Source organism: Coregonus clupeaformis, chromosome 35, assembly GCF_020615455.1.
Source record: "Coregonus clupeaformis isolate EN_2021a chromosome 35, ASM2061545v1, whole genome shotgun sequence".
In the NCBI taxonomy this organism is placed as follows: domain Eukaryota; kingdom Metazoa; phylum Chordata; class Actinopteri; order Salmoniformes; family Salmonidae; genus Coregonus; species Coregonus clupeaformis.
In genome coordinates, this window is record NC_059226.1 from 24885296 (window position 1) to 24895755 (window position 10460).

Below are 10460 nucleotides of genomic sequence, written 5' to 3' on the forward strand. Positions count from 1 at the left end.
CCTACAAACCTGACTCAGTTACACCAGCTCTGTCAGGAGGAATGGGCCAAAATTCACCCAACTTATTGTGGGAAGCTTGTGGAAGGCTACCCGAAACGTTTGACCCAAGCTAAACAATTTAAAGGCAATGCTACCAAATACTAATTGAGTGTATGTAAACTTCTGATCCACTGGGAATGTGATGAAAGAAATAAAAGCTGAAATAAATAATTATCTCTACTATTATTCTGACATTTCACATTCTTAAAATAAAGTGGTGATCCTAACTGACCTAAGACAGGGAATTTCTACTAGGATTAAATGTCAGGAATTGTGAAAAACTGAGTTTCAATGTATTTGGCTAAGGTGTATGTAAACTTCCGACTTCAACTGTATATACAGTATATGTATGTATATGTATTTATATGTATGTATGTGTATGTATATGTATATATATATATATATATATATATATATATATATATATATATATATATTTGCGTGAAGAAAAAAAAACATATGGGGGATTGGAAGTGATGCAGACAATTACATTTATGGAAGTTACAATCCATCTGCAATATTAAAGCTGATCTACTCCCCACAACAAAATTAAATAAAAAATCTCAAATGTCTGCTAAAAAGTTTGTATAAACTGGTGTATATTTAGTTTACATTTATTAGAATCTAGAAATCACAGCTTTGCAGAATCCAATGCATCATGTTCCAACTGGCAGGATCTGACCCGTCATCACTGTTCTGTTTTTCGTTCCAGGCCTTAATAATGGGCTCGTCACAAGTTGAAAGATCAGCACATTACTGCTACTGCTACAGATGGCCTAATCAAAGTCTAGCAGCAACTCTACATGAACAACGTTTTGAGAGAGGGAGAAATAAAGAGAGGGACAGAGAGATAGAGGGGGAGAGAGAAGTTGTGTGTACAGTAAAAGAGAAAGCGAGCAAGAGGGTTGAATTTCGTGTGACCATATGCCTGCATTAAACATTTAACAGGAGACGTTAAAATAACAAGGAAATGCTTGGCTGTGTTTGCTGCAAGTAGGCCAGGACGATAAATCTTTCATTTTGTTCCTGGTTGATGGGTAACCACATGGGTCCTGCTCTCCTGCCATTGTCATCGCTCTCTCTCACACTCTCTCTCTCTCTCTCTCTTTCTCTCGCTCTCTCTTTCTCTCTCTCGCTCTCTCTCTCCCGCCATCTCTTTCAGACATGGAGTCCTACCGCCTCATTCTCCCAGAGTCCTCTTCTCTGACAGTCTGTGGAGTAACATTGTTTGAACCTCAGTGTGGGTCTGTGTTTACTGCAGCTGTTCCTCTCAAAGTCAAATACAAACCAGTCAGACTGAATAATGAATTGGACTGGGAGCCACTGTATGTATTCCTCTCCTTCACAGAGCCCCTGTCCCTGCAGTGTTAGTTTGTTAGTCTTAGTGTTCAAGCGTTGCTGAATCTGTTTGTGAAAGTGTTCTCTGATGTTCCCATCCCTCCCCCCTTCGCTCTCTCTTGAGGTGACGCAGCAGTTTCATCAGTGGTTACAATCGCAGAAACAGGAAATTAAGATTTTCCAACCCATTACAGATCCTCTCTCTCCCCTTCTCCCCCTCGGCCCCTCTCCCCTCCTCTCACCCTCTCCCCCTCCTCTCCCCCACCTCTCCCCCACTCCCCCTCCTCTCTCCCTCTCCTCTCCCCCTCTCCCCACTCCCCCTCCTCCATCCCTCCCCCTCCCCACTCCACCTCCTCCATCCCTCCCCTCCCCCCCCCCACTCCCCCTTCTCTCCCCTCTTCCCCTGGTGAGATAGAGTAAACGGCCTAGAGGAGTTAGCTGTGATATGAAATGCTCAGATTGCAGTACGGGATGTGTCCTTGAGGAAGTTAAAATTGACCAGCGGTACGTCTCAATGCAGTGAGTCTGGTGACCTCCTCCGGCTCTGGCTGCTTATCAACCCGGACTCAGAACAGCCATCCTTGCCTGCCGCCAGGCTAGCTGCACCTGTACACACTGATATGTGGGGTGGAAGAGGGGAAGAGGGGAAAGTTAAATGCCTTAGAGAACTGAAATACAATGTTTGAATTTAACGAAGGTTATAACAGTATGGAGGGAAATGCATGGTGAGGTAGAAGACAACTATTGACTTCCTTCTTCCTCTCTTCACTGCTCTTAGCTTGTATGCCGCACTGTCCCCCTCTTCTCCACACTCCTCTCTTTTTGGTATTCCTCCCCAGTCTCCTCCTCTCTCCCACTTACCAACCACAGCATAGAGACAGTCCCCCTCCACCTGCTGTCTCTGCAGATGTTCTATCCCACTCTTTCTCTCTCCCTCCATTCCTCCCCGCTCCCCCTCTTTTTGTTCTTCCATTTTCTCTCTATTTTCTCCCTTTCCTCCTCATGTCTTCTTAGCATCTTTGTTTCTCTGCGGTCTCTGGTGGAGGGTTTTAAACACAAAGCACATAGTGCTCCCTGTGGCCCCATGTTTTCATAGTTATTGCTCTAACGATTGCTAACCAGTTGGCTGATGTCCCACACTCTAGCCTTTTGCCCAAGGTCACCCCAGACACAAATAAAGGAAGTGGAGAAACCAACTGCAAAGCCTTTCACACACACAACCCAGGGGGGCCGTTCGTCCGTCCCCTCATCCCACCTGCACTGACGGAATGAAGGACGGACTGACTGCCCCCTGTTTGTTGGTTAGACCATAGCCTGTCAGCCATTTGGAAAGGTTTAGTGGCATAACAGACAGGCAGGGTGTGTGCTGTGTGTGTGTGGATGTGTTTAACTATTCTTGTGGTGACCAGAAGTCCCCACAAGAATAGTAAACTAACAAAAATTTGACCAACTGGGGACATTTTGTTAGTCCCCACGATGTCAAATGCTATTTCTAGGGGGTTTAGGGTTAAGGTTAGTATTAGGGTTAGAATTACGTTAAGGGTTAGGGTTAGGAGCTGGGTTAGTTTTAGGGTTAGGGTTAAGGTTAGGTTTTTGGGTTAAGGTTAGGGTTAGGGAAAATAGGATTTTGAATGGGACTGAATTGTGTGTCCCCTCACGGTTAGCTGTATGTGTGTATGTGTGTGTGTGTGTGTGTGTGTGAGATACACACACAGTTTATTTTATACAATTGAGTAAAGGGGTGCTAATGCTTGGAACCAGTTTTATTCACATGCACCTGCATGCAGAAATTGAGTAGCAGGAGTGGTGTGTGTGTGTGTGTGCGTCTGTGCGTATGCGATGGCCTGTATTCTGTGGATGGCACTGCAGTTCATTTTGCTAACCTGTGAGTGCAGCAGTTAGTCCCACCTGCTTCTTGGTAATTACACCATGATGTCAGCTTCACAACACATGTCGCTGTCACTGCAGACACTTGATCATTCATCCCATCCCTGTGGACATGGGTAAGTGGCCAGAGCAAAGTGATGGAAAGTGGGTTGTTGTGAGGGAGGGAAAAGGGGAGCGAGGTGGGGAAAAGGGTAGCGGAGCCAGCAGGGCGGCAAGGGAGGTCCTGTGTGGCTGGGAGCATCCTGTTGTGTCCCTGGGTGGCTGGGGTGATGGACGGCCCTGTGAGTGGCTGTGACTGTGAGTGCAGAACAGCGGTGGTTGCCCCAGCCCGGTGGTGGCAGGGTGGGATGGGTGGCGGTGCCAGCACTGTGCTGCAGCAGGAGACGGCCCCCCTCTGTCTCCCTCTGACTCCTTGGCTGACAGGGCCCCTGCTGTGATGAATGTAAAATTGATAAAGGTTCATTGATATGCGTCGACAGGAGGAAAACCCATCGACTCCCTCAGCAGACTCCCTCCCTTCCACCCTCCACTTGTTTGGGGGAAATGTATTAAATTACGGGATCAGTAAAGCAGCCTAGCCCCAATTTGCATATTAATGAGGCATTGTGCGTGCCTCCTGCAATGTTTGTGGGAAGTAAAGTAGAGGGTGCAGTGTTTTAAATTACCTTTACTTTCTGTATCTGAGGAGGGTGGCAGGGTGGGGCTCTGTAGTGCCAGAAGGGGCGAGGGACACACCATTTTTCAGGAGACACTGTGGGCCAATTTAGATAGCCTAAGTGGTTTGTGTGGGAGTTCCTGCTCATTCACACACACTGAATACAAATAATACACACAGATATCTAAATCCAACATATAAATGTTTCTGTGATTTCAGAATGAGCCATTTCATGTGTCCCACATAAATCAATATCTAAACCGTTATTAGGATGAATCTGTTTTATATGTATGGCTGTGAAGTATGGTAAGTTCATTTTATGAATGCATGGATATAATGAAGATTTGTGTAGCGTTTAAAAAGGAATCCATATTCTATTCTATGGGCATGAATTATACAACAACTCTGTGTAAGGAGGAATGTGAATTCACTAACCCAAAGACCGCTGAACATATTACTATGTGCGTGTGTGCACGCATGTTCGTGCTTGCTTGTGTGTGTGTGTGTGTGTGTGTGTGTGTGTGAGTGTGTGAGTGAGTGTGAGAGAGAGAGAGCCAGCAGGCATGTGTGTCCTTGGAAGCTTGGCCCTCTGGACTCACTGCAATTAGTTCCATGTTTTAGTCACATACACTATATATACAAAAGTATGTGGACACCCCTTCAAATGAGTGGATTCGGCTATTTCAGCCACACCTGTTGCTGACAGGTGTATAAAATCGAGCACACATCCATGCAATCTCCATAGACAAACATTGGCAGTAGAATGGCCTTACTGAATAGCTCAGTCACTTTCAACGTGGCAGCGTCATAGGATGCCACCTTTCCAACAAGTCAGTTCGTCAAATTTCTGCCCTGCTAGAGCTGCCTACCTGCCCCAATGCATAGTGCCAACTGTAAAGTTTGGTGGAGGAGGAATAATGGTCTGGGGCTGTTTTTCATGGTTCGGCCTAGACCCCTTATTTCCATTGAAGGGAAATCTTAACGCTACAGCATACACTGACATTCTAGACGATTCTGTGCTTCCAACTTTGTGGCAACAGTTTGGGGAAAGCTCTTTACTGTTTCAGCAAGACAATGCCCCTGTGCTCAAAGCGAGGTCCATACAGAAATAGTTTGTCGAGATCGGTGTGGAAGAACTTGATTAGCCTGCACAGAGCCCTGACCTCAACCCCATCGAACATCTTTGGGATGAATTGGAACACCGACTGCGAGCCAGGCCTAATCGCTCAACATCAGTGCCCGACCTCACTCATGCTCTTGTGGCTGAATGGAAGCAAATCCTTGCAGCAATGTTCCAACATCTAGTGGAAAGCCTTCCCAGAAGGGGGGACCAACTCCATATTAATACCCATGAATTTGGAATGAGATGTTCGATGAGCAGATGTCCACATACTTTTGGTCATGTAGTTTAGTTTTATGGCGTCTAAAGTGGGTCTTAGCCTGCTCCTCTCTGCACCTCTCCTCTCTGCCAGAACTCCTGTGGTCCTATGACAGCACAGCCTGTTCTCTTCATCTAACAGAGGGGGAGAACAGCCCCTCATCTAACTGACAGTAACTACAGCAGAAAAAGGCTTCTGATCTCTCCCATCTCCTCACCTCAGCCCAGATTTCGCTCATGCTCTCTCTCTCCCGTGGAGCACATCCTCCTACCTCTCTCACCTCAAGATTCTGTTTAAGATTTTGTTTGAGCATTCGATGTGAGTTAGAGCTCGTCAGCGCTGTTGCACTTCATGTAATCTCAGTTTGTATTTATTTCACTATTGTATACCTATATTCCAATCCATACACTCATATCACACCCCACCAAAGGAATAGACAGTTTGTTATTGAAGAATGAATTCACTCTGTTCCTGGCTGGTGATGGATTATCTGAGAGGAAATGAGAAATGGGGAGGAAGTGTGAGAGCGAGGATGGAGGAAGAGGGAGAGAGAGAGAAGTATTATTGAAACCCATTTATTCCTTCTGTTCCCAAATGAATGGCTGTTGGTGTGAAAAGAGGGTGAGACAGAGACAGAATAGAACTGAGAGTGAACTGCAGGATTATGAGCGTTCCATTTAGTTGAGATCCTAATGGCACTGTGAATGTTTTAGTAAATACATGTAATGGTCATTGAGCTGACTGATGGAGATGGTGTATAGCTCCATCACTACTGCTACTCAGCTACGTTTATCGACCTCTATATCATGTTCTAGTCTGGAGGATGTGACATCAGTCAAGGCCATGATCCCTGTAAAAGGAACACACAACAACAAGCACTTACACTAATAGCCTAGCCTGCTCATCACCATCACAATATCACACCTGATTTACACCTGTGACACGGGCAGTGACCTAGTGGAGGGTAAACACTCAAACACATGTCACGTAAATGCTGTGTTAATACACAACCTTTTTCTATTGCGAATAGCATTTAAACACCGTTCTTCATCACCACATCCCAGGATACAGGCACCAAATCTATAAAGAAATCCTAGTGGTGATTTTATATGGCACTTCCCTTACTACATTACAACATTAAGCTCAGTTGGTCGAACACGGCGCTTGCCATGCCAGGATTGTGGGTTCAATTCCCGCTGGGACCAAATAAAAATGTATGCATGTATGACTAAGTGTTATATAAGAGATGGGAGACAGTGTGATGATAAAAGCATTTGCTAAATGGAATTATATTATTATAGACTCTCCATTTGTATGCAGTCGGTCCTTTATTTCGGAGTGGCCACCCACCCCGACCTTACCCTATCCCTACCCTAGCTTCATGTCCACACCCCGGTTCAACCCTAACTATAACCCTACTTACTAAGGGCTCTATTCAATCCGTATCCCGAAAGTTCAGCGTTACACCATTATTACATTTTAAAGGCAATGTTCCCGCTTTAGAGGAGACTGCATTCACAGTAAACGCGGCATATGTCGGCTCACTCAGAAATTACCTTTACATTTATATTGCGCAATCTGTTATGCTTCAGCGATACAGATTGAATAGAGCCCTTAATCCTCTTCGTGCCTTGAGGCACATAAGGCATCCACAAGAGAACGCCACTGCTTCCGGTCTGCTGCGTTCTTGGTGAGGGTTCCCCACGTCAGGCCCCATCTCCTTTTTCTATCCTAACCTTAACATTAGCTCTAACCCTAGCTGCTTCCTTCCACTGTGCGGTCGAACCCTCAGGCCTGTCCACTAACTTACAGCACCATAATTACAGAGGGAGATTGGGGAGCAGGGGCCCACGTGGCCCCACCACCATCAGTTAAATTTCATGCTAAATCTTGACTGCCTCAATGAAGTGTGCCATGTCAGAACATCACAGGTATAAAACCAAATGACCCGTGGCTGCGCCCCAGAATATTACTACAGCTTTACTGTCCACAAATCACAGCCTAATTAGGGCTGGGAGGATCGATGGCTGCTCCAAAACACTATTAAACACACCAATTAAAGGACACAGTCTCTGAGGAGATGAGTAGAATAAAACATCTTTATTTTCTCAATTTCTCTCTTTCTCTTCTGTACCTCCACAATCCCTCCCCCCTTCAGAGAGAGAGAGAGCTCATCCAGAGTGGAATAACCAGGGGATGGATGAGTGATTAGGATACTGTAGGACCCTCTTAAGAGGAGGGATATAGCTGCAGTGTAACTGTGTTTATGTGTACCTCCCTCCCTCATGCTGCCTGCTGCCTGCCGTCGGTCCAGGATAGCAGGGAGGATGTAACTGATGGTTTAATTGGCCGGATATAAAGCAGCTGTCGGAGCTTGCATACAGCACTGTAAGTCTTAATTAAACAGCAGTGCATCTTTGCTGCTCCAGCCTCGGCTCCGGCTGCAGTCGGATGACACGGCAGCTTTATATGTAGAATAGACTTCTTCTTCTTCTGCCTCTCCATGGGACGGATGCATGATTAATATGGTGGATGGGAACAGGCTCTCACAACTCTCAGGGACCAGAGTGGATGGGACTGTTTCTCTCTGTCTTCTCCCCATTCAGCTCAGCCCTCCTCAGCCTCTCTCCTTTCCATCACACTGTCACCCACTATTATATGAGTCAATCAAAGCGAGTGCATGCAGAGCAAAGGAGAGTAGACATGCATGCTTATAGGCAGCTAGGCTATACTCTCTGAGTGAATTAACTCTTACTATGCCACTCCACGGTTCAAACTTCTCTTCCTGGATTGCATTAATGCTAGGATTCAATCAATCGCAGATTTTTGAGGATATCGCTATGAGAAGTGTGAAGTGTTTGATTTGCACAGCAGCATGTCCTGGATAGAGGGAGTTGACACTTGTAGAGATTGTCAGTCTGGTTGTGTGCTCTGGATGACTTTGATGAGTTGGACGCTATGGACTGGCAGTTTCTAAATCAAGTGTCATCTCCCTCCATCCAGGACATGTTGCTATGCAGATCAAACACATTTCTGGAAAGCCACTATCTGCAATTGACTGAATCCTTGCCTGAGGCTTCCAATGGACAGAGCCACCTTACGGAGCAAAATCCTCTTATTGGAGCAGAAGTTTGTTGATAAGCCTGATAATGGTGAAATAATATATATAATAATTTCCTTTGGGTGGATATGATTGTTTAGGAGAATGTAGGATGAAAATGATAATTTTCCATGAGCAGTTATGTGTGTGTCACAGGAGGCTGGTGAGGGGAGGATGGCTCATAATAATGGCTGGAATGGTATCAATGTGTTTGATGAGTTCGATTACCATTCCATTAATCCCGTTCCAGCCATTACTATGAGCCCGTCCTCCCCAATTAAGGTGCCACCAGCCTCCTGTGGTGTGTGTTAATATAACTATACTGTATGAGTGTGTGTATGCATATTTAAAATGGTCAACTGTTTAGATCCCAAACTCATTTCACGCACAATTATTTCCCCCATTTCATCACAGCTGTACATTTCCTTCCTCTTCGCTCACTCAAATGAATGAACAATTAGACCTTGTCATGAAACACAGCCTCTCTTGGTGGACTGTCTATCTGAGGGTGCATCCAAAATGGCACCCTTTTACGTATAAAGTACACTACTTTGGACCAGAGCTCTATGGGATGCACTATATAGGGAATCCACACCGTAATAAAAGTATATCTAAGAGACCAATACTCTGTGGGAGATACGGCCTGTGTTGTTCTCCATGTTGAATTAGATTGATTTGTGTACGTGAAGTCTCAAAGGAAAGCTATTGAGACATGTCCTTTGTGTTTGGAGTTCATCATGTGAGTTTTCGTATTGTCCTGCATTCCCATAAGTCCTTCTGCTAGTGAAATGTCAGCCCTGCTATGTCTGTGAACTCATCAGGGTCCTGGACAGCATGCTGACCGATAGAAAGGTCACCTCCAGAGAATCAGATCACCATGGTAACCCAGGGCTACCCCCACCGGCTCGTCCTCCTGTTTTATTCTCCTGGGTCTCTTCTAAAAAGAGATCTGATCTGGTCTCAACCTGTATAAATGAATAAAATGAAAAGAAAATGGGTCTATCCAAACTCCTCTGCCTTTCAGAGATAAACCTGAAATGCCAAGGGTGTTTTTAGAATATTTTGCTGGTAGTTTTGTTTTTATGTGTCATTGAATAAACAGGAACACAGTGAAAAGGTCACTGTTTATGCAGATGGTGTCATACTGAGTGTCTGTCTATTGTGTTGCAGAGCAGGCTGGAGAAGAACTACGTACTTTTAAAGAGATGGAAGCAGATTGAAGCGGGCCAAACAAAAACAACAACAGTGTTGCCTGGGGCCTCATTTCTCTGTCTCAATGCTAATGTTGTCACATCTTTACAATTTTCATCTCTCTCTCTCTCTCTCACACTCTCCAATCCCTCCACACCTCTTTCCTTTTCATCCATACTGTTTATGACCACTCTTTTTCTTTCACTAACAGATCACCTTGGAAACAACAACATTGAGGCTGTACTCAAACTTTTGAGATCTTCACGTGGTGAGAGCTCAAGATGGACATGTTATTTTGAGTGTTGTTTCTTCTGTCGCGTTAGGATGATTATTGAAGGAAATGGAGCTTTCAAAATGAAAATCATTTCTAAAGAAAATGAGTTATTTCAGCCCTCAAAGAGAACAATGGTGGACGTACTCTACTCAAGAGACGGGAGCCACAATTAAGGACAAAGTCTTAAATGGTAAAGGTTGATATTTATTTCTCATCACAAATAAAAAGAACCATGCTTACTCATCACAGAAAAGAAAATCAGAAAGCCTCCCAGTCTGTATATATTTACCAACATTGCTGTCGAAGTGTATTTTTTTCCAGAATGAATAACAGCAGTCTATGAAGAAGATTGAAATGCTTAAAAAAAAGTCCAAGCCTCCGTCCGTCCATCTGTCTGCCCCCCCCCGCCCCCCGTAACACCATTATAGTTTTGTTGTGTGTTCGGTCTGACTGCCTCTGGGTTAGCCTGGTCCCAGATCTGTCTGTGATATCTTTCCAACACATACAGTCATTGTCACACTAGAAGTTGTCAAGACAGCACAACAAACCTGGGACCAGGCTAGCTCTAGGTGTCTCTCCATGGAGGCTTGTGAAGGG

At 45.0% G+C, this 10460-nt stretch overlaps 1 protein-coding gene across 2 annotated transcripts in view; it reads right to left on the reverse strand.

Moving 5' to 3' along the window:
• Positions 1-10046: 10046 nt before the first annotated feature.
• Positions 10047-10460, reverse strand: part of LOC121550864 (noelin-2) — a 76620-nt gene continuing 76206 nt past the window's right edge. For both annotated transcript variants that reach the window (XM_041863258.2, XM_041863257.2), the window contains exon 6: positions 10047-10460. This exon is cut by the window's right edge and continues 798 nt beyond it. The gene's annotated coding sequence lies outside the window, so the exon portion shown is untranslated.